General features: G+C 33.7%; 4 non-coding genes across 4 annotated transcripts; 1 reads left to right on the top strand and 3 right to left on the bottom strand.

The window, feature by feature from the left end:
* Positions 1–10,116: 10,116 nt before the first annotated feature.
* On the bottom strand, positions 10,117–10,235 carry LOC127077096 (small nucleolar RNA SNORD14). Its single transcript, XR_007787080.1, has one exon. It is a non-coding gene; the product is annotated as a small nucleolar RNA SNORD14 (small nucleolar RNA).
* A 4,733-nt stretch (positions 10,236–14,968) lies between these two features.
* Positions 14,969–15,074, top strand: LOC127077916 (small nucleolar RNA R71). Its single transcript, XR_007787678.1, has one exon. It is a non-coding gene; the product is annotated as a small nucleolar RNA R71 (small nucleolar RNA).
* Positions 15,075–23,865: 8,791 nt separating this feature from the next.
* LOC127077084 (small nucleolar RNA SNORD14) lies at positions 23,866–23,989 on the bottom strand. Its single transcript, XR_007787069.1, has one exon. It is a non-coding gene; the product is annotated as a small nucleolar RNA SNORD14 (small nucleolar RNA).
* Positions 23,990–24,301: 312 nt separating this feature from the next.
* LOC127077604 (small nucleolar RNA snR60/Z15/Z230/Z193/J17) lies at positions 24,302–24,391 on the bottom strand. Its single transcript, XR_007787395.1, has one exon. It is a non-coding gene; the product is annotated as a small nucleolar RNA snR60/Z15/Z230/Z193/J17 (small nucleolar RNA).
* Positions 24,392–24,665: the final 274 nt, after the last annotated feature.

The raw sequence follows: 24,665 nt of genomic DNA, 5'->3' as shown, positions 1-24,665 counted from the left end.
GAGAGAAATTAAGAGGATCAAGCAAAGCACACCAAACAAAGGTCATGGGATGGATCATGTTATCCTTAATATCAACCATCCATTTTGGTGGATTATGGTTTACACTTTATCAACACCCAAGTTTCATTGATATTAAGGATACCTGAACGAATCAACCATGAATCAAGGGTTTGTTGTAAGTCACGAGCATGGAGTTTAGGTTAAGAACCACCCAAAGGGAGTGTACTAAAGTTTAAATCTGCCAAACATGTTCTACAAAAGGTTCCCATGTTAGACGGTGTGGCTAGTGATCGAGAGGGGGGGTGAATAGATCACCTCTTTAAATTTTAACGGATTTAACGTTTTATCAGAGTTTTCAAAGTTGGCGGAAAAATCAGTCCCGAATCGACTTCCGTCTATTCTGAACCGCTACTAGAAAGCCGGACACACAAGTGTAATTGCTGGATTTTAATGAGAATGACAGAAACAGTTCACACCAGAGTTTTAACTAATTGAATGCGCTTATCATTAAAGTCTATTTCCAATGAATAAAATCTAGCTAACCGTTTTATCAAACAGTTGGTGTGTATGTGATCGATGATAAATAGCAATGGAGTTTGATTAAAGTGTTCTTGCCACTGCTGTCTTGAAAAAGAAACAATCACCACACACTAACTGAATTTGCGAAAACAGTTTGGAAAACGTAAAGAGGATTAAGGTAAGAGTAAGATACGCAGAGATTTGGTAAGGAAGTTCCCCACGTCGTCCTCGCGTGTGGGTACGTCTCCCTCTCAATTTCAAATGAAATTGAGAACTTTGATTATCAATTATTGCCGAATCCGTTGATACAAGGTTATGGTACAAAGACAGAATTCTAAACTCTAAGAACCTCTTCTTGTATAAACCTTGACTTGATCTGAGCACGATCAAGATTTTCCTGCACAAAGTTGCAAACAATTCACCGGTTCCACGACCTGCTTGCGAAATCCCCCGATCTCCAAACGCAACGCTGCGGCTGAATATGTTCTGCAAATGTGACTCCCAAACCCTCAAGAACACTCCAGTTCTTGAAGGACAAACCAGTAGGTTTTTCCTAGAAACCCCCTTCAATCTTCGACTCAGCTAGATCCTCGATCGTTCCACTGCAAACCACAGCTAGATCCTTGATCGTACCACTGAACGTTATCTCGATGCTTCTTTAATCCAAAGAACAAGAATTGTTATGTGTAAATGTTCTTGAAGAAAAGTGATTGAGAAGATGAAGAAGATGAAGTCTCTTTCAGGTTTCTATGTGCTCTCAAAACAATTGCTCCAACACTGCTTTTTGATCTGTGTTCAATTGTTTTCCCTCAATGGATTCGTGTTTTTGCACTGCTGTTGTAACCTGTCTTTTATATGCTGCAAAAACAGTTGCTGTTATACCACAAAACAGCTTTATGTATTGATACATGATAGTGTGCATCGATGCATACTGTAAGTAATGTAAATTTTGGTGAAATTTATTATTCATGTATCGATGCAAAAGTCGTGTGTATCGATGCAAGTGCTTATTACACTAGTATGTATCGATGCCTGGTGCGTATGTATTGATACACGGGCTGTTTCAATTTGTCATGTATCGATGCAAAAGTCGTGTGTATCGATGCATAGAGTATTTTGTCTTCCATGTATTGATGCATGGCTCGTATGCATCGATGCATACTGAACAGAAAGGTTTTGTGATTTATTTCATGCTGCATGTATCGATGCAGAGGCTTTATGTATCGATGCTTACTGACATAAAATGCATTTTAATTGATATTTAAAGGGAAATATCAATGTAGGTTTATATGTACAGTTATGCAACAATATAGTGGGATGAAAAACATAATAAACACACATGTATCATGTAATGCAATGCACAACCAACATTTGGATGATGATCACACAATTTGCTATCATTAAAAATTAATTCAAGGTAAAGAATTCTCTCACATCCCATAGTCATAATCTCATCTTTCGGATATTATCGGAGGAACGACTACTCGTATTCCAAAAATATTCTCAAGAGAGACTCTTATGAGTGTAGTATCGCGTAACAATCGTATCAAATCTTACACTTGAACGAATTTCGCACTACATCCTACAAATAGGCCAAGATGGGTTTGGTAAACTAAGGTCCTTGGCTTCTAAGGTCTATATTGGAAAAAGTAATGTCTAACCACAACTTACTTGTGTGACATTATTGATCTCAACATGACCTCCACCAAGTGAATGGGCTTGCAAGTCAACTTGCTAAGGAATAACTCCACACAAGTCAACAAGACTATGTCATTCTCCTATCTTAATTGCACTCGAGTTCGGGTATAGAACTCATCTCACAAACAGAACCAGCAGATACGGCAGTCATATGTACACAATGCAATAAAGCAGGTAAATGCTGAAAGATAAATAACTGTACAAAAGAATAAACACCCAATAAACAAACAACCTACAAAAGCTAGGAGGGACTCGCTTAGGGAAATCGTTTTCCCCAGCAGAGTCGCCAGCTGTCGCAACCTGAAAAATGGAATGCGAAAAAAAACAACCGGCGAAGAAAGACAAGAGAGTCGCCATCGTGTGTTATTTATCCCAAAGGAGGGAAAGGAAACGCTCGAAGTAAACCTGGAAAAAGGAAAGGACAAGACGGGGTCTCGCAACCAAATCTTGGGTTCGGGAGTCGATTATGCGAAAGGAAGGTATTAGCACCCCTACACATCCGTAGTACTCTACGGGATCCACTTTTGTAGTTCTTATCTAAAGGGTGTGGGTTTATCTAATGTGTTATTTACTAAAAAAGGGGGTCAAAAGAAAATGACTCGCACGGATGTCGCATCCACTGCATACATATCTCATCTGAATATGAGAATCAGAGTCTTCGTAGCTCGGCTACCTAGGGGTTAAGGGTAATTGTGCTCGCTAAGACATCGCGTCTTATGCCTACGTATCTCATCTGGAATGAGAATCAGAGCAAGTCGTAGTTCGGCTAACTACGGGGTTATGGATTGGGTTTTGGACGAACGACGTTACTACGCAATCTACTGGATGCTCGACCTTTGGAGACTTACTCGCCTGTAGTAGAAGGAGTTAACGTGTTCTTAGGAGAAGAAAAATCAATGAATTTGTTTGCGTTTTAGGAACGCTCAGGCAAAAGGGAAATCCTAGACGAAGGAACCTGCATAAAGTAAACACACAAAACATTGCCTCCTATCGAGGTCTTCTAGCTAAGAAAGCGGTAAAAATATGGGAAAATGTAAAAGTACCACACGGATAAAGATCCGAAGTAACAGTAATTAACGGAACAAGGAAACCCTGAGATCCTTCCAAGCTAACACCATCAAAGAAAGTGAGTCAGTACAGGTAATCGGAATGAACCTCCAGGTGGTATCCCACAAATAAAGTGGAACACCAGGCAAGCTATCCCTGCAAGAGTTTGTGAGCCCTCACAAAAACTCAACAAAAGGGTTAGTGAAACACAATAAGCATTTTTTCATGGATAACAGTATGGTTTCAGAAACCTCAAACCCTGTGGCATACACTTCAGAAATTAAACGATTAAGCATTCAAGGCATTATTTATACATTCATACATAATTATGAACCCATGGGCAAAAACCTAATGAAATTCATCCATCATACCTCAAACGTTCAGAGTATTCAACTTCAAAGCACAAAGGTAATGGGAATAAAGGCAAACCTGATTGGAGAGCTTGATTGAAATTGAGTTGCACCCGTGAGGTTTACAAAATAATCTTTAGGGTTTATGTGAGGTAGAGGTGATTCTGTGCAGTTGAGTTCCCTTCAGGGTTTGGAGGCTGCTCTGAGTTCTCTGTCAGGTTTCTCTCCAGGTTTTGTCCAGCCTTTGAACTCTGTTAGCTCTTCTCTCACTATCTTTTTCCCCCAGGGTAATAGGAATAGAATGACCTTTTATTTCACTGAAACTCTGAATTTATAACCTGATATTGGTAGCTTAGTGGGCTTTTGAGAGAGGTCCAAGTCTTTCTTTTTATTTATTTATTTATTTATTTAATTTTTTTTTTGTTTTTTTTTTCGTTTTTTTTTGGATGATATTCAAGCTTCTTGGATCTAATTCTGATTGACATGATGAAATGCAATGTGAAATGTTAAATGACCTAAAAATGAATGCATGAATGAGGGGGGCAAATTTTGGGGTGTTACAGGATTAAACCTTAGTTTTTTATTAATGGGCCTGACAAGATTTACAAATCCTACTCCTACGTATCTCTGGGTGCAAAAGAGAACTCAAGGCTTACGTATTTTTGGGTAGAAAATGTGAAGACATGACTTCTCAAATGTTTTGATGACGACAAACTTCTCTACAAAGCTAAGATTGATTAACAAAAAGGATTGATCAAGATTCAAGCTCATGAAGGAAGTTTTCAACTAAATGATCAAGTCTCGATAAAACTCATGAAGATTCGTATTTCAAATGAATAGGTATAACACTTGACCTCTAGATGATTATACAAGTGTTCAAAACATGTCTCATTCATGCCATAATCATTGGAAGTAATTTTATGCATCAAAGAAATCATAACACTTCATTTTTTAAGCTATTTTTCAAATCTAGGATGAAGTAATCGATTATCCATTTTAAGGTAATCGATTACTCTGTGAAAAATTCAAATATTTTTGCACGTTGGAGGCAAGTAACCGATTACCCATATTAAGGTAATCGATTACCATTGAACCAGAGTCAAAAATCAGTGCATCTCTTCATGGAAACTTTTCTATTTTCTTTACCATGAACCATGGCATCCTTTGGGTAATTGCATCCATTTGAGGAGGTGTTTAAACAATATATATACATCATTTTTTCAGATTTTAAACCCACCTCCTTGCAAAAATTTCAAATCAATTACTCACATTCTTTCAAACATTTCTCAAGTGTTCTTCCAAATTTTCTTAAGAGTGAAACCTTGCATAAACTTTCTTAAGCATCATAATTTCATTCCATACAAAGAACACTTGTATAATTATTGTGAGAATTAAGTGTTACAAAGGAGAAGATCAATTGATAAATTGATATACTTAAAATTTCCAACTATTTCATCTTCTACAAAAATTCAGAATTGTATCTCTTGATTATAACTTATTTTTAGGATTGTTAAGAATAAGTTTGTAAGGTTTTATCCTTGCTATCTGGTGTGTGGATGCAAGAGGTCCTTTTGTGAGAATTTGAGTCTCAATTGGACTTTAAACATTGTAAATCCAAGAGGATTGTTCTTGGTGTGTTATAATTAGATAGAAAGGCCTTAAGGTGTCTTGTCTAGGAATCTAACATTATAGTGAATTCTCTTTCGTGTTGAAAGAGGAATGGAGTACTCTCGATCTGTGAGGGGAACCACTATACATCGTGGTGTTCTTTACTTTCCGTACTTTACCGCTTTTCATCACATAAGCATCTCAAGAAAGTAAAAATCAATAAACCGTAAAAAAAAATCCGGAAAATCGTCTAAGTGCCTCATTCACCCCCCCCCCCCCTAAGGAACTCCTTAAACTTACAGAAAATGTTTATTTATTGGTCATTTTTAGCAAAAGCTACTTTGTTTCAATCAACGAAAACATTGTTGGACTATCCAAAACAAATGGAGAAGGGGATGTTTGCATCACGGCCGAATGAATTTACATATCAACATTCGTGGGCAACTTTGCAAGCTTACTCACACGTTCAAGCGAACGAAACATTGTTTTCCATCGTCTTGAAACAAAATACCTTTAGTTTGAGAAAAAGGGTTAAGGGTCAATCGCATGGTGGCTAGAAAAGAGTTTGATTGGTTTGAATTTGTTTTGATTAATGACGAGAACTTGGATGGACGAGATATCCATCTTGAATCCTAGCCTCAGGAGTGTGTGGTATCCACCAAGTTCCGTCTCTAGCTTATTTACAAAAGTGTTTGATATCTCTTAAATGTTTTGAGATTTGATTGAGAAAGGGTTTGAAGAAATCGTACTGGTAGTTCTGAATGATGGCGAGAGCTAAGATGGGCGAGATATCCATCTCAAATCTTAGTCTTAGGAGCTTGTGGTATCCACCCCATTTCGTTTCCATCTTTATTAAAAAAAGTTGAATAGGCATTAAGTATTTTTTTAGTTTTATTGTGAAAATGGCTTAACGTTAGATCAAGCATTTGATGAACGATTGCGAAAGATTTGAATGAAGTGATTTGAAAGAAATGGAATGAATATAAAGAAATGGATTGGATAGAAATGGATAGATTTGGTTATTGAGAAAATACTCGACGTTGGATCGAGTCTTTATTTTTGATCTTTTTGAAAAAAGGGGTTGATTTTATTCTTGTGTTAGAGCTAGCTAAACATTCAGGCAAACAAAGAAATAAATGCGATAAACCTATTACACGTCATGGGAAAGGGGGTACATTTTGTCGAATGGGGATTCATGATAATGAAATAATTAAATCAGACTTAATCAACAAATAACAATGAACAAGTGTAAGTGTAAGAGAATGATCTGATTGTAAGAAGGCCCAAGAGTAAGCCATGTGAAGAAAGCACACAAGTTATATTTATAACACATTCAAAAATTAAATCAAAAGAAATAAAATTGAAGCGTGCATGGATTAAAATCGAGATGCGAGAATGCAAATCAAAGTCACATAATGCAAGGACGTGCATGGCAAATTGAAATGAAGGGTGCAAACAAAACCCTAGGTAATGTGCTCAAAGTCAGTTTGCGCATATTGACAACAATCAAAATATCGTATGTGATGAATAAAAAACGCGGCGAAATACCATCAATATATTGATAAAAATAATCATGGAATAACAACATGGGAAGTGTTGAATCCATAAATCAAAGTTCGAAGCTTGACCATGAAAAGAAATTAGAGAAAAAGTCAAAAATCCAACAAGTATCAGACTTTCTAAAACACTCACGGGGCGCTTTTGCAATGGTCGTAATCAGGTAAAAATAATTGGAAAAAATATAAACAAAATTAAATTGTGAAGACAATGTCACAAATAAGAAATATGTGTCAAAAAATCAGAGAGAAAATATTGTTTGGATGGTGAAAGAAAATGAGAAAAATCATAAAAGAAAAAGGTGAAAAATAGAAAAATCAAGGAGAAGAGTGGCAACAATGGTGTTGAACTCAATACATAAGGGAGGGAGGCATGGAGCTTCAACGAAGCCCCCATGTCTTATTATTGTTAATTATATACAAGGATAAATATATAATATACATTGCTTTTAAAAATGAAAAATGAAGAAAACATGCAAAAATATGGAAATGATAGCACATGGGTTTTAAGCCCTTGACTAGCGGGAAGTGAACAAACACCTCAACCACTCAACCAAGAGCCATTTCTTGTCATATATGTGCATTCAGCATTATATATATATATATATATATATATATATATATATATATATATATATATATATATATATATATATATATATATATATAGATATATTATATTATATATATATATATAAATATATATATATATATATATATTGCTGAATTTAATTAAATAAATAAATATTGATAGAAAAGAAATAGCAGTAGCATGCTTTTTCCTTCTCGTGTTCACCTTCTCCATAAAAAAAATGCAGAAACAATACAACTTATAATAGCACAACAAATAACATGAATCACAAAACAACTTACTCCATTCAATAATAACATTATAATAGCAACAAAACAAACATGGAAGATTCAGAAACAATATCGCTATCTATGTGATTGTTACAAGTTGTTTATGAGACCAAATGAGAATGGAAAGGTGTTAGTGGATATGGAGTTTACAATGGTGTTTCATTTGAAATGGTGGTTCGGATCTGACTCGGTGAGGAGGTGGCTTTGTTGAGGTTTTGTTGGGGTTGTAGTGGTTGCGGTTTCATGAGCAATGGAGTATGGGGTTTGGTTGTTGGAAGGAGAGGAAGCATGAGTAGTGGAGGTTGAGTTAGAGGGAGGACATGTGAGTTTGTATGGTGAAGGGTGGGTGTTACGGAGAGTTGAGTAGCGGAGGTGATGGAGGGTGTGGACGAGGGAGATAGTGGAAGTGAGTTTGGGGTGTGTGAGAGGTTGTTGGTTTTATGAGGTTTTGTTGGGAGTTTCGATTTTGTGTGGAGGAAGGGTCGCACGAGGTTGTTGTCATGGGAGTGAGGCAAACGAAGAGGAAGTGTTGTTATGAGGATTGGTGAGGAGAAGTTTGTTGTGGTGAGTAGCAGAGGGAGTATTTTTTGTGAGGGAGTAAAAAGAGAAAGAGAAAAATAAGAGAGTGAGTGAAGAGATGAATGAGGAATGAGAGAGTGAAAAGTGAGAGTGAGGAAAGAAAAAAAAAGAGTGGGTAAGAGGTTGTGTCGTGAGAGTGAAGAGAGAAAAAGTTGTTGAGTCCAAAACCAAAACTCGAAGATCCCTTTTTTTTTCCTATGCAATATGTGTGTATCCTTTTCATTCGTGGATTTTCTTTCTCTCATGGTTCCTCCACTAACTAAAAAATGACAAACAAAATCCTATTTTTTCAATGACTAGCTAAATTTGAATGTGAGTGGCCACATGTCAACTAATGAATGGGTAAAAGGAGATATTTTCATTTTCATTTTTTATTTATTTTTCCTTTGATAAAATCAATTGAATGAACATGACTTTAAAATTAATTAAAAAATAATGACACAATTAAAATTCAAACAAAAAACACAATTAATTCTAAATAATCGGTATGATCATTTTGGCTAAAAAACGAAAATAAACCGATTAAAAATGAATAAAAAGCGGGCGTCAAAATATCCAAAAAATTAAAACGAATACACCACAATGATCAATGTGAAATAAACTTATCGAAAACATATAGGTTTTTGTCAAATTTTGAAATGGAAAATGCTTGGTTAAAATGCTCAGACGGATGAAACTTTGACAAAAAAATAGCCGAAAAATAAATCGAGTACATCAAGTTAAACTACGAAAAACGTAGATTAATAAAACTGATGTCTGCAAGCTTAATTTGGAAATCTTTTCGCCTGCTGTTTTGGAACACATTTAACAATTGATTCAACTGGTTTGTCCGTAGATCCAAAAATATATTTCGACCGATATTCTAAGCATCATAGAATATGGAATGCATGTTAATGCTATGTAGAGATGCAACAACTATGATGAATGCATTGAATCGATGATTCAAGGTTATAATCAGGGTGTGACGACTATGATAACTAAAGACAACTTTGTTACGTTTATTTTCTCGCAACCTAAACATCCTAACGCCACTCGATGCTTATTTCTTGATTTTATATCAATTGCAATTTCAAAAAGGTTCTCTAATTACTAGTCAAGTTGGATTTTGTTGCATTGCATATCTCATTGAAGGCGATGAATAAAGGTGGAACAAAATTCAAAGATCTAACATAGCACCTCATTACGATGTATGAAGTGACATTCTCCTGGTCTCGACGGTTCCAATAGAAATCTAACTTTATATTTGTGAAATTTTACAAGAATTACAAGTCAATCCCCAAAGTCAATATTTCTAATTGTACAATAATATACGAAAAAATTTAAGTATTGTCTCCATGTTTAACAAATTTCAATGAAATCTAGCTTTGGATTTAGGACAATGTTTAATTTTATCATATTTAATAATTTTTTAAATATTGTCTCCATGTCTAGGCAGTTTCAACAAAAATCTAACTTTGCATCAAAGATGATCAACTTGTGAAATTATGCAAGAATTAAAGGTCAATTTTCAATAACAGCATCCGTATTTCAACGGTTACACTAGAAATCTATCTAGCTTTGGATCAGGATAATCCATTTTGTAAAATTTTATAAGAATTAGGAATCAATCCCAAAAAAATAGAATCATTGTTCCACTCAAAAATAACTTCAACTAACCACACAATAATGTTTAATTTTATCTAATTTAAGGATAATTATACTCAATTTGTGTTAGATAAATAAAAATTCACCTTGAAATAAATATACACATGACATAATGGAAGTGAAAGGAAGGAGATCAGAATTAAAATAAAGAAAGTGTGTTGGTTTTATGAGTAGAAAAGTGTATTTCTAACATTAATTTCTATAATATAGAAACCAAAAACTATTAAAAAAAAAGTAATTTAGAATTTTAAAGTAGTCTCAGACATCCAAGGAAGGATAGATGCAGCATAAGCTCTCGAGCCTGGCGAAGGCGAAAGCTCTTAGGCGGCCACTGCGATTGTGAATGAGGCTAAGAAAGTGACGATAAAAAACTGAAACACATGATTTGCAATTTGAGGTGTTACTTTAGCATTTGTGTTTGATCATTTTCAGCCAAAATAGAAAATTTATTAGGACTGTCAGTATCATAAGATGGCCCATTTTGCTTTATCATAGTACAGTTTTTCACGTTGAGCCAGCACATATATGTGCCTGCCACTTTCGTCTTGTTTATGTGATGAGTTTTGAGAAGATAATTTACTGTATCATAAGGACAATTATTTCATAGCAAAAACAATGGACACAATTATTTCATAGCAAAAACAAAGGACACTATTGCCTTCTACTATATGACATTCACATTTCCACATGGGACCAGAGACCATGCTAATAAATGTTTTATGGGTTCAATGCTCTGGAGTGAAAGCTGCATGTGATGGGTTTAAAAGTTAGGATAATGCTAATTTGTTAGGATAATGCTAATTTGTGGACACAAGTTAAGAGATTTATAATTTAAAAAATCTTTGAAATTGTGTGGTGAATTTAATACATGTGAATAATTAATGATTTTATTATTTATTTTAATACGAAAATTCTATTTATAGATTTTTTAATTTATGTTCCAAGGTACAAATTAGCATTATCCTATCTAAAATTATGCCCGAAAATAATTTTATAATCGGATAGATTTAAAAGTAATGTATGGGAAAAAATCTGATAGATTTAAAAGCCATATATAAAAAGAAAAAAATTTATAATCTCATAGATTTAAAAGCAGTGTATAAAACCATATAGGATTGTCTAACATTATATTTATTTTATAGGTTAAGTGTCACTCATTATTAAGAGAAAAAAGAATAGAGTAGGTCAAAATTTCAAATGTTTTTGGAACCCTAGCGGTTTGTTGTGAATAGATCATTAGGGAGTGCGGGAGTAGTCACTTCTCAAGTATGGTTCAAGAGTATTATTGTAAATTGAGTTGTAGTTTATGTAATATTGATATTTTTTTTAAATGTGTGTTTGTATCTAGGTTGGTATCAGATATCTGTATTGATATTTGTGATTACGTTTAATTTATTTATTTATTTTTAAGTTATTATCAATGATGTCGTTGTGTCATTGTCTAGGTCGTGTTCGGAGTATCGGTGTTTCATAGGTTATAGTATTATATATATGCTTCTAACATTATAGCCTTAATTCATATTACATAAATCAAAAGAACTGTAACTTCTATATAGTCCCAGAGATATTCATTGTCTTTTACTTTTGATTGATGTTCTAACCATGGGTATTATTAGATGACAATTAACCATGGTGCAAAATTCTAGGTTATAATGTTTGACAGGACATGTAATTTCAGATTATGACAGAGAAGGGTTAAGTATCTACTGACTCAATAAAATTTACAGAAGGTGGTGATGAGACGAAATCGAACAACATTGGAGGATACCAATTAGGCAAAGATGAAGGAGAAGGCCGCAGAATTGATTCACATATGTGTTTCGGACGAGGTGATGCATCATATTTTGAATCTAACGACGCCAAAAGAGATTTGGGACAAATTGGAGAGTCAGTATACAATCAGTTAATCACATCAACATGATAATAACTCAACCAATTCACTCAACTCAAAAAGAAACAAATTAAAATCACTATGTAGAGACAACTATGCAAACTCATGATAATCAGGACTTTTATTCATATCAGAATAACAGGCACTTCGTAAGAAGCTAAATTAGATACTAATGTGCGACACATAGTTATTGAGTTCCAACAAAATATTGCAATTACACAACTTGCTATCACAATGGCTTATGAAGGGGAAATTCCCATTAAGAAAATGAAAACAGGAAACCACTTCAATAAAATAAAAAAGTACAACACCAACATAACAATCATCATATCCAATAAATCAAACAAAAATATAGTATCTCGAAGAATATTGTGTTCATTCTCCAACACTAACACACACAAAGAAATCTCAATTTCTTAGGAAAGTGACAATAATAAGTGATTACCATCCGTTACAAGGATTCAACAATAAATAATAACATAGAGATAAACCTACCCATTAAAGTTTTTCTTAAGTAAAAGAGACTTTACAAACCTCAACAATGTTCCAACCAACAATTTCAAATGGGTAGTTAGAAAAACTGATTGGAGCTAACAATATAAATTTGAGATACATCAAATTAACAAAAGGAATATTTCTAGGGTTAGATTTGTACCTGAAATTTATGATCTTGATGTCAATTTTAAATCAAGTCCCTAGCTTTCGGAACCTAATTTCTAAACAAAGTAGAGAGGGAGAAAATCTTAACTTTCTAGAAAACCATCTCTCTTAAGTTGCTTCATAGCAACACAACTTGGATGTAACATAAAACTTATTTAGGATATTAATCACAACCTTAATGAATATGTTTCTTTATTTAACTTGGAATATTCAAAAATCTAAATTTTAAGAATCCTAAATCAAAAAAAGGAAAGCATGGTTGAAGAAATGAACGATATACAATACCTTACTTCACAATCGCTAGAGGGATAGAAGATACGTGGTAACTGACATTATAGTGCTTCTAACAAAAGACAATAGCAGATAGAAAAACGTCATATGATTCACGCGAAGACTCATAGGAACCAACACAAGTTCAATTTGAGAAGAATGAGAGGAACCAACGACCAGACGGATTTGGGAAGAGCGTCAGATGTGAGAAAAAATGTTGTCAATCAAGTTTGAGAGGGATGAGAACATAAACAAGGCATAAGGTTTTAAGAGAGGGTCGAGAAGAATTGTTGTCAGTGCTTGTTTTTGTCTCCTTTGATTTAAGGATTTTCTTTTACTTTTTTATCTCATAGTAATAAGTAAGAAAAAATTAATTAATATTGGTTAAATTTTTTCATTGTGAGTGAAAATGAATATTAAAAGAAAAATAAAAAAAGAAAGGTAAGCGTGAAATAAAAGTGTGGGTTACTTACGTGAAATCTTATAAATAATTAAGTAAATAATGGCGATTGAAACCGACATTTCATTACTAACAACCGTTGTAATCAACCATGAATAGTGTCGGTTTTTACTAAACACCATAATAAAACCGCCACAATTCACGCAAATTTTTATAGTGATTGATTCTTGGGAGATAGGTTCTATGGATCCACGTCACACTTGCATTTTCACCAATTTGATGCAGTATCATCGTAAATTAAGCTCTTAGATAATATGCGATGAAATATTATTTGTCATTAGCAAAGATCTGTCATTGAAGGTGAGTACAATAATCTCACATATCTTTATACGATATAATTATACTCCCTCATAGAGGAAGGTGTGGATAGCAAGAACTAAGGTTGTTGAACGAGTATATAGAAATTGGGAGGAATTGGACTATAGATTTAAAAGATTAAAATTATTTTTAGTATGGAGTTATGAAATTTTTAACAATTAAAATTAGTTTCAAGCATAAGCATAAAAATAAATACTCATGATAAACATATCTTAATTCAAACCATTCATATCATTACTCAAGCGTACTTGGATGAGATAGTAAGGACTGAGGGATCACTTTCAGGTTAACTAGAGTTTTTGAGTTTGAACTCAACCTTTGGCACGTAGTAGCGTTAACATTTTACAAAAAAATATATATCATATCAATACAAAAAGGTCACCATATGATCACATATGATTACCAATTTATTCACGTATGGTCTTCAATTTGACCACCTCTAACTGCAATTATGACCACCATTTTGACCAATGTCAACCACCACTCATGTCAACTTCAAGCACCATTATAAAAACCATCAACCACCACTCTAATAACCATCAACAACCACGCTGACCATCACTTTAACCAATTCTGATCACCATTTTACCCACCTCCGATCATTAATCTGACCATCAATCACCACCATCAAATAATACTTTAACCATCATTCTGGCTATCCTAAACCATCACTCTAAACACCTATGATCAGTACCACCATGAAACACCATTTTGACCATTGTTAACCACTACTTTAAGCATTGTCAACTACCACAATGACCATTATTAATCACCATTTCATCTGTTTTTGATCATCAATATGACTACCAATCACCACTACTAATCACCACTGTAATCACCATTAGATCACCGTAAATAACCATTAATCATCACTATCGACTACTATAATACCTTATTTCCCCGATTTGAAGTTTAATTAATTAATTCAATATAAATCAACAAATAGTGCCACACATGCTTCACCATAGCATAAAAGAACCACAATTAAAACTTTTAGAAATAAGCTGCGGAAAACCAATAAGTTTAATATATAATTCTCAACAATAATAAATTCCTCCAATAAGTTTAATATATAATTCAATATAGATTTTGATTTTCCATGTAACTTACCTCCTCATTTATCGGAGGACAATATTTGGTGGGATGATCTCCATTGCAAAGTTCATAGTATGATACTTGTTGATGTTTATTCGGTACTTCTTGTATCTCCTTGAGTTGTTGCAGAAGCTTTAACATTTGCTTTGTAAGTTCCTCCACTTGTTGAGATAACAATTTGTTTTGTGCCAAAATTGCATCATTTGTTCTCAATTCTATGATTCCAACTTTCTTTTGTAGAGGTCCTCTATTGTGTTGAACTTGGTGATCATTGAGTGTCATTCGATCAATAATAGCTATTGCATCTTCTGCACTCTTAGACATTAAAGAACCACCTGCAGTTGTATCTAAAAGAAGTTTTGGTTATGGTTGAAGTCCATTGTGGAAGATATGAATTTGAGTAAGATCATCAAAACCATGGTTAGGACATCTTTTTAACATTGACTTGTATCGCTCCCACGCTTCACAAAGGGATTCACTTGCACCTTGAGAAAAAACAACTATTATTTTTTTGGCCTCCATAAATTTGTTGCGTGGAAAGAACCTATCAAGAAACGTTTCCTCAAGCACATTCCAATTTGTGATAGTTTGAGTAAGTTGACCTAGGTTCCATTCTTTTGCTTTCCCAGTCAATGAATGAGGAAATAATCTCATGAACATCGGTTCTTCTTCTGCTTCAAGATCTTCAAGTGTACCAGCAATCTCATAGAACTTGGTAAGGTGAGTATATGAATCTTTATAATCAAGCTCGATAAAAGGATTTCCATACAAGATTTGTAGCAATCTGGTCTTCATTTCTGGATTTCTTGCATTTTGAGCAGGTCTGACAATATGAGCATTTCTCCTTGGGCTATTGACACAAGGCCTTCTTATAACTTTTGGTTTAGCCATGGTTTCTTCAACAATAAGAGTTGTTGAAGGAGTATAAGTAGAATTTCCTTCATGTTGGTTTCTTTGCTCGGCTAGTTGCTTTCTTTTTATGGTTTTACTATTGAGTTTCCGAGCCGTTCTTTCGATCTGAGGATCAAAAAGAAGTTGATCTTCAGGTAAACAAACTTTCTCGCATAAACAAAGTTCTGAAATACTACCCAAACAACAAACACGGGGAATAATAAATAGAATAGTTTATAACAGTACAAAATGACTTAAAACAATACAAATTATTGTTATGCTTGCAATATCTAAATGTCGATCCCCAACAACTGCACCATTTTGTTGAAACACTTTTGTTAGGGTGAGTATTTTATATTGACTCCACATGGATTAGTGCGATATCACTGTCGTCCCACAATTAATAATGTTTTAAGGAATGGTTTAAAAGGTTTTTCGATTGTGTAAAGAAAAAATCACTAAAAATTGTAACAATGGTAAATGATTTGAAAATTAACGTTTAAAGAAACATGTCAGGATTAGATTTCATTAACCTATTTCATATGTATTCCATTAATCTAGTATGTGAACATCGTTACCAATCAATATGTATCACATATCACTCATCAACATTGTTTATGTCTAAATAATGACGCAAGATTTCACCGTATTGTTTAATTGATGATCTCTCTACCTATTAAATAATACAATGATGTTTAAGACTTGATATATGTGAATATCAAATCCTAAATCCATCTCTAGACTTCGGTTTTTGATAGATGAAGATATTAGGTCAAGACTTGGAAAATATTTCTCAATATTCATTCAAACTCATAGGTTTAACATGTAAACAAATATAACATCAATATTGATTCATAATATATTCACAAAACAATGATCAAAAGAAATACATATAAGGTTAGCTAATTACATCTAATCCGGACACAAAGGGGTTTATATACCCATCACCATGGTAGTCTGATCCATAATAAATGAAAAGATATGAATAAGCATCCAAGTTGAACAATCGACAAAGGTTACGTATTCAGCTCCGATTAAATGATTCTGATTTTTTTTCTCTTACAATTAGTTTCAAGGGCATAAAAGATCAAGAGAGAGAGAGACAAAAAAATATGATTTAGTTCCTATTTATAGAGTTGGTGAAATTTTGATATCTTCCGGTGAATCTACCTTTTTCAAACACACTTTTGTCAGCAAAAGAATCAAACTGCACGGGAGAAAATATCTTGTCTCACCCGGTGACCAAAGTCTCTCCTAGCGAGATTACACCAAACAAAATTTGCCAGGCGACCATGCCAACTTTTTCTCTTGGAATCCTTCTGTTTTGCCTCACCCTGGTTTTTCTGGGCGAGTTCGCTCCCCATTCGCTACTTGCTCGCTGAGTGAGCATGCTGAATTTCCACTTCTCTGTCTTGTGTCTTTTTCTTTGTTTTGTGCCTTCATCTTTGGTTTCTTACAACACTTTTTTTTGCATACTAACACACATATCAAAGACACCACAAGTAAATACAAACAAGGTTACATTCTATCAAAACTTGGGGAATTCAATGATCGAAAACGTGAAATGAAGCCTAAAAGTGCTAAGTTTTCATGTGGAATTATAGTCATAATTGGAATTTATCAAACTCTCCCTGACTTTAATCTTTGTTTGTCCTTAAGAAAATGTTAACTCTTTCATAAAACAAGAATATTTGTTCAAGCTTCAAATTCAACAAGAGAAAATTGTATGGTTCAAATTTAACAGATGCACGCATACAAGTAATGCTCAAACACTTTCTAGAATAAAATCATGATTAAGAACCGAGTTCTAAACACAAATATCATGTTATACATTCTAAATCAATTACATCTTCATACGTGAATCACCCTTACTCTCATCTTTATAAAATGGATGAAGAATTTTATGTAATTATTCACACGGGAAAAATACTCTCATATGATAACCTTGCTAACATCCTGATCAATTCATGCATTTCATCTGAACAATCACTAGGAAATCATGGAAGCATAGATCACTAAGGGCTTTTCATGTTTGTAACTTGGTCGGGTTTCATAACAAAGGATAATTTTTGAGGTTTTTGAAACAACAATGGTTTAAAACTATGAAGAACATTTCAAGTTGATATATAATCTATTCTTGTTCTTTTTTTTTTCATTTTCCTTTTCATACCTCAATCTCTTTTGATAACCAATGGTCCTTCTTGTTACACCTTTTTTTTTATTATTCAAAAACAATTCTCCCCAACTTTAAAAATTTATTTCTTTTCTATTTTCAAGAACATGTTATTCATTTTTTAGTTTTAAACAAAACTAGATTATGTGTTTGCAAAAAATAAATTTGTAATGAACCAATTTCGTTAAATTTTCCAATTGATTCATTCAAGACTTTTATGGCTTAAAGGGGTTTGACAAATACTCACCCTTAGAAGGTGAATTGAAGTCATTTTTGGTTTGGTGGTATTTCTCAAAATAAAAATTTGCTTTAATTTTTTCCATGCTTTCACAATTTCACAACAAATGTAAGATTTAACATGAATTGACCGAGTTAAAACAAGAATCATCAGTCATCCTTAGAAACTTAGTGAACAATGGGAAGTTTTCTCATATTTTCTAGTTTATACCTAAGTGATTCAAGCATTTAAAACAATTTTTTGCATAATAATGCATGAAATAATTTTGCATAAAGCACAAAGTTCAAATTCATGCTAACATTCTACAAAGGGATAACCATCTTCCTTTGCTTCTTTAAACAGGTTAGAAAACCACTCTTGAAGACAAATATAAAAAATTCTTTGATAAAACAACCTACTTGAAACTTAAACAACAATTTAATTAACTTAACAGCCAAAGTTTACGGTATAAACACCAACAAAAAGAACTCCCAAAAGAGTCAAAAGTAGTAATACACATCCCCATAAAAATTTTGAACTTACAACTGAAATAAAAGCATAAACATAATACAACTGAAATAAAAGCATAAACATAATAATAAATAATGATCTAAAAGCTTTTAAAAATCTTCACTTTGTAATAGGAAGCTTTACGTCATTGTCACCTACTCTAATCATCACTCCTCATCATCAGAACTTGATTCACCATCACCTTCCTCTTCATGACCCACTGCCTCCTCCCGAGAAAATGACATGCCCTTATGTCAATTAGCATGAGTTAGGAAGAGCAACCTTACTTGTTAGAAGCATAAGTAAATCACATGGGCAACATTAGGTTTCATATGTAGAAACAAAACCAACAAAAAATTTGGAATTCGCCTTGCTCGCCCTGCGAACTAAGAATGAGGGCACGATTCTGCTACACCCAGTGAGAAAACCCAAAGAGAGAGAAAAATTCATCCATTCAAACGCTCATCTAAGAAGGAAGATCAGAATTTACATACCTATCTTGGTGAGAGAACAAAGAAAACAAAGTGATGGCTGGTTTTGCTTGATTCTTCAAGAGATAATGAAAGAGTTATTTTAAGGCTAGAGTTTGGTGGAAAGGGGCAAATGAAAGTGACGACAAAATATAAGCTAAGGCTATGGGTGGTCCCTCACACACTCATCCCAAAATTTGAAAATGGTAAAAAAAATGAAACTGATTTTACTGAATTCGCAAAGTTCGTACGGTGAAACAATGCAAGCCAAAAGCGAGATCAGATTACTCTGCTTCACCCGACAAACCAAGAGCGAGAGCAAAAGAAAAATGGCCTCGCCTGACGAACCAAGAGAGAGAGAGAGAGAGAGAGAGAGAGAGAGAGAGAGAGAGCTTAGAGTCACGGATCCTTGCAAAAACATCAAAGCTTACGGAAACTACATGTTGGGCGACAACATTTTCAAAGGATCTACTCTAAGTGAGATTCTCGTGTCGATCCTTACGAGAACTACATCTCAGGGACCCCCAACCAAATCAAGGTTCAGGATTCGAATACGCACGGGGAATATATTAATACCCCTAACATCCATTGTACTTAACGAGAACCATTTGATTAGTTGTGTGCATTAGTGTTAGCTTTGAAATGGTAGGCTTCTCAAATTATTAAAAGGAAAAAGATAGAACTAAAAGGTTTATTTTTATTAGGGTGTTTGACGGTACTTTGAATCTCGCTCTTACGTATCTCTAGGTGCGATGGAGAACTCATTGCTACTTAGTTTGGGGTAGAAAATGCTTCTTTATTGGTCGATTTTAGCGAAAGCTACTTTGTGTCAATCCACGAAAAAACATTGTTTGCTTGATAACACCAGATTATACCATTATTTTGACTCGTTTCATACATGATTTATTATCATTTTACCTCTATTTCCAGTGTTATGTGGCTACTTTGTCTGTATTTCATGTATTTGACCATATAGGAGCCATGTGCAAAGAAATTAAGCAATTCGGATGCAAAACAAAGAAAAATGGAAATTTGCACTCAAGGCGACCTGCATAGCGTTCCCTGTGGAGGTACCCGCCAGGAGGATGACGTGTCTCATGCTTCAACGATCAAAAGATTCGATCACGCCCATGTTGCGAAGATGGCATTCACCATGCAGGGGATGGCATTCGCCATCCTTTGTTTTTGTGCTGTAGTTGAAAAAGGGTCTTGCTTGATCTTCCACTCTTCCCATGTTTCCCTATTTTTCCTCCCACGAATTGAAAAAGTTTCACATGAAATTTTAGGGCTTAGGATCATTATAAATAGTGATTTTATTTTTCTTTAGAATGTATCCAAGCTTAGCACAAACGTAAGCCATAAATTTAGTATCATTAGAGCTTTAACTCCTTACATCAAAGGGTTATCGCATTTTGTTCCTGTATCAAGTTTGGAGCACCTTTATTTTTAGGATATTTATCTTCCCGCATTTATATCTCGTCGAAGTTTATTTCTATCTACTCGCATTCACATTGTACCAGATTCAAGTCTCTGATTGGAGCAGCTTCTTATTTTATTCAACTTTATTTACGCTTTAATTTCCTTGTCTATTTAGTTTCCTCGCTTTACTTTCCTCGCATTTTATTTCCCCTAATTTAATTTCCTCGCCTTTGCCTTTAAACCACTTTATTTAAATTTGTCGTTATGTTTAATTCTGAGTCCAAACCAAATGCGTTTTTATTTACCGTAATCATGTCTAGCTAATTTGTTCGTACTAGAATGTGAAGATCGTCAATTGACGGTACTCTGTCCGTTATTTCTTTAGGATTACAATTGTGGGTTGTTTTGGTTTTAACGCAATTTTTTCGAACTTAATCTAATTTGTTACTACGATTATAGGATTGTGATAACGTCAGGTAAGATCGAAAGCCGTATGACACTAAAGATTAAAATTGGTTTATTTTTTGTTAGTAAATACCGCAAAAGCACTTTATTAATTATCTAGGGGGTTTAATATTTCTAGAATGTGGTTTTAAAACTATTTGTAAATGCGCGCGCCTATAGGTTTAGGACTTTGTCACCTGAGCGAAAGATGGGGACCCTTTTTATTTAAACTTGCCAATCAAAATCACATTTCAAGTGATTAAATAGTCTAATTCCTTAAAATGGGACTTACTACTTTGACGCAATAAGTGTTAATCATATATGACGATGGATGGTATAAATTAAGGAGTAAAATGTGATTCTGAATACGCGAAAGCGATAGTTCCTGTTTAATTGAATTCTTTTCAAGTAGAAAATATTGCCCCCTACTATAATCCTATTAGAAACAATCAAGAGTACTCTTAATTGATGTAAACCACGTTCTAGTATTTCTTGCCTGAATTCATTAAAGTTTATTTTCCACTCTAATCTTAATCACCTTAGATAAACACTGTAACAATAAGAAACGATAGATTTGACTATTGGTCTTTGTGGGATCGATATCTTTTAAAACTATGCGATAAAATGTACGCTCGCGGTTAGTTAATCTGATAAACACATAATATCGCGAACATTGCTACCCAAAATAAATGGAGAAGGGAAAAGTTTTATCATGACCGAATGGATTTACAAATCTACATTCGCGGGCAACTTCGCTAGCTTACTCACACGTTCAAGTGGACGGAAAATTATTTTTGCGTCGTCTTGAGAGAAAATGCATTTTGTTTGTAAAAAGGGTTTAAGGATCACTCGTGCAGCGACGAGAAAAAGAGTTTGATTGATTTGATGTATTTTGGGTGATGATGAGATCTCGGACGGACGAGAACTACATCTCGTTTCCCAACTCTCGGGAGCTCATGGACTACACCATGTTCCTTTTTCATCTTATTTGTGAAAGAGTTTTGATATCTTTAGATGTTTTGATGTTTTGATTCAGAAAACGCACCCGATGCTAGTCAAGGTTTATTAAGCATTGTGGAATTGATTTGAGGATGATGAGTGTTTGGATTGGAAAGAACTACATCTTAAAATCCAACTCTCGTGAGCTCATGGACTACACATTGTTCCTTTCATTTGATTTATTGAAAATTGTTAATAGTGATTAAGTGTTTTTGATTTGCTTGAGAAAAGAAACTTGATGTTGGATCAAACTTTTTATTGGTTGCGAATGGACTATGAAAATGATTGAATTGATGGTGTGATTTGATAAAATGACTCGACATTGGGTCAAGTTTTTATTATTTGTTCTTCTTTTGAAAAGGGTTGGTTTTAGTCGTGTTAGAAACTAACTAAACAACCAAACAATAAAAATAAGGCGATACAATTATTACACATCATGAAAATGGGGGTATATTTTATCGAATGGGGATATGATAAATCAATTAAAAGCAAATGCATCAAGCAAGTGTATGTGAACAAAAAGATCTCATTGTAAGAAGACCCAATAGCAAGTCAAAAGATAGGAGATAGTAGCGCACACAACATATGCACAACACACGTTTATTGTAATTGAATCGAAAGAAGTAAAGCAAAAGTGAAATGTGCACGAATCAAGATCATGATGCGATGATATGAATCAATGTCACATAACACAAAGACGTGCAAGGCTACCGAAAATAGAGTTCAAGTTAGATTTAAACATTACGACATTGGATCATTGTATGATTAGTGACAAATAGAATGGTAAATAAAATCTAAAGGCACAAAAAAAAAGGAAACAAAATTTACAAATCGAAACGTGAATTGGTAGGAGCACAAAAAATGGATTGTCACCATGCTAACCATAAAACACGTGTATAACATCGAAATATAACAACAACCAAATAAAGAAATTGCACCTAGCCAGATGAAATCATCCCCTTACCTTGCTACACATAATGTGATCATTGTCAAATGAATAAAAATTGTGCAAATACCAAACTTAATGAATTGAAAATGTCCAATATGTATTAAAATGAAAATGTATTAGTTTCATAAACAACGGTTGGTTTCCAATTGTGGTTGTGAGATGTCGTCGGAGCAACTTGGTGGTGGCTGGACAAACTCTATTAAGTTTGTAGGTTGTAGAGTTGTTGTGGCGATGAGCTATGGTCGGTGTAAATTTACAACTTGAAGGAAAGTGGTTTTGAAGTGCTCACCGGCATTTGGTCGAGTTGTAAACCACAGTGGTTAATGGAAGGAAGGGGAATATAGGTGTGGAAGGCATTGACAGAGGAAAACGGTTGATGTTGATAGTGGAAAGAGCGGTGGTACGTGGTTTGGAATGGGCTTTCAAGGCAACAATATTGAAGTTTTTAGTATACTAATTTCATGTATTGAAAAACAATTCATCTAATCTATTTATAAATCTGAAAATTTATTTTGATCAACATTTCAAATATTATACAAAATACATGCTATACAGGTTATGCAAATGTATTTTGAATATATTAATCCATCACAATTAGTTAGTTTTGACAGGTTGGCTTTGGACATGGATGGCGGGCATATGATGCCCAAGGTGTAATGTTACACTATTGGGCTATTTTTCTGTAATGAGTTGCAAATTTTTATTTTTTAATTTTTATGAATTGTTCAGCTACTATTGGGCTATTTTTTTATTTTTATGAATTGTTTGATGATGTCTTGTGGTGGTGAATTGTTAATTAATCGTATGTTGTTGATAAATATGATGTTGAATATTGTCATCATGTCAAGGCAGTTTCAACAAAAATCTAACTTGGGATCAAAGATGATGAACTTGTGAAATTATGCAAGAATTACAAGTCAATTCTAATCCATGAAAGATACACTAGAAATCTAGCTTTAGATCAAGGATGATTTATTTTTAAAATTTTAAAAGAATTAGGAATCAATCTCAAAAAAATAGAATCATTGTTCCACTCAAAAATAACTTCAACTAACCACACAATAATGTTTAATTTTATCTAATCTAAGGATAATAATACTCAAATTGTGTTAGATAAATAAAAATTCACCTTCAAATAAATATACACATGACATAATTTGGAAGTGAAAGGAAGAAGATCAGAATTGAAATAAAGAAAGTGTGTTGGTTTTATGAGAAGAAAAGTGCATTTTAAAGTAGTCTCAGACATCCAAGGAAGGATAGATGCAGCATAAGCTCTCAAGCCTGGCGAAGGCGAAAGCTCTTAGGCGGCCACTGCGAATGTTTTGAGAAACAAGCCTTTGGATTTGTCATCATTGAACAATAATTCAAAACAATAAATATATATAATATTTCCTCCGTTACTTTTTAAGTGTCACATTTTGACTATTTACACATATCAAGAAAGTTAATTATTATTGTTACTTTTTAAACAATAATTCTCATTTTACCTATAATACCCTTAATTATATTCTACATTTATTTTACTTTTTCTCTCTCTGTAATAATTACATAGGGGTAATTTTGACAAAAGTGCATTTAATACTAACTTGAATTCTACAAGTGACAATTAAAAAGTAACATAAATTTATCAAGAAAGTGACACATAAAAAGGAACAGAGAGATTAGTACGAAGGAGTCATCAGATAGGAGCGAAAGACTAATAAATTGTATAATCATGAATACATCATTTGAACTATGCTATTCATCATCACGTGACTCTCCACCAAAAAAACTAAAACAGTAGAAACCATTTTATGAATCATTTATATATTGAAAAAAAAATAGTTAGATCAATAAGAGAAGATTAGGTTTTCGACATGAATTAATTCAGACATATGTTTGTCTATTGATTAATTATTTAATCATCGGCCAATTGAAAAAACAAAACGTAATTTGAAAATAATTAGATGAATAAGAAAGGAGTCAAATATGGGTGGTGATATAACAGGATGGTTCGTCACTGTTAACTTCAAATTCAATAACAGTAGTGAAAAC

This window comes from Lathyrus oleraceus, chromosome 4, assembly GCF_024323335.1.
Source record: "Lathyrus oleraceus cultivar Zhongwan6 chromosome 4, CAAS_Psat_ZW6_1.0, whole genome shotgun sequence".
Taxonomy (NCBI): domain Eukaryota; kingdom Viridiplantae; phylum Streptophyta; class Magnoliopsida; order Fabales; family Fabaceae; genus Lathyrus; species Lathyrus oleraceus.
This window is presented reverse-complemented; position numbering and strand designations above follow the sequence as displayed.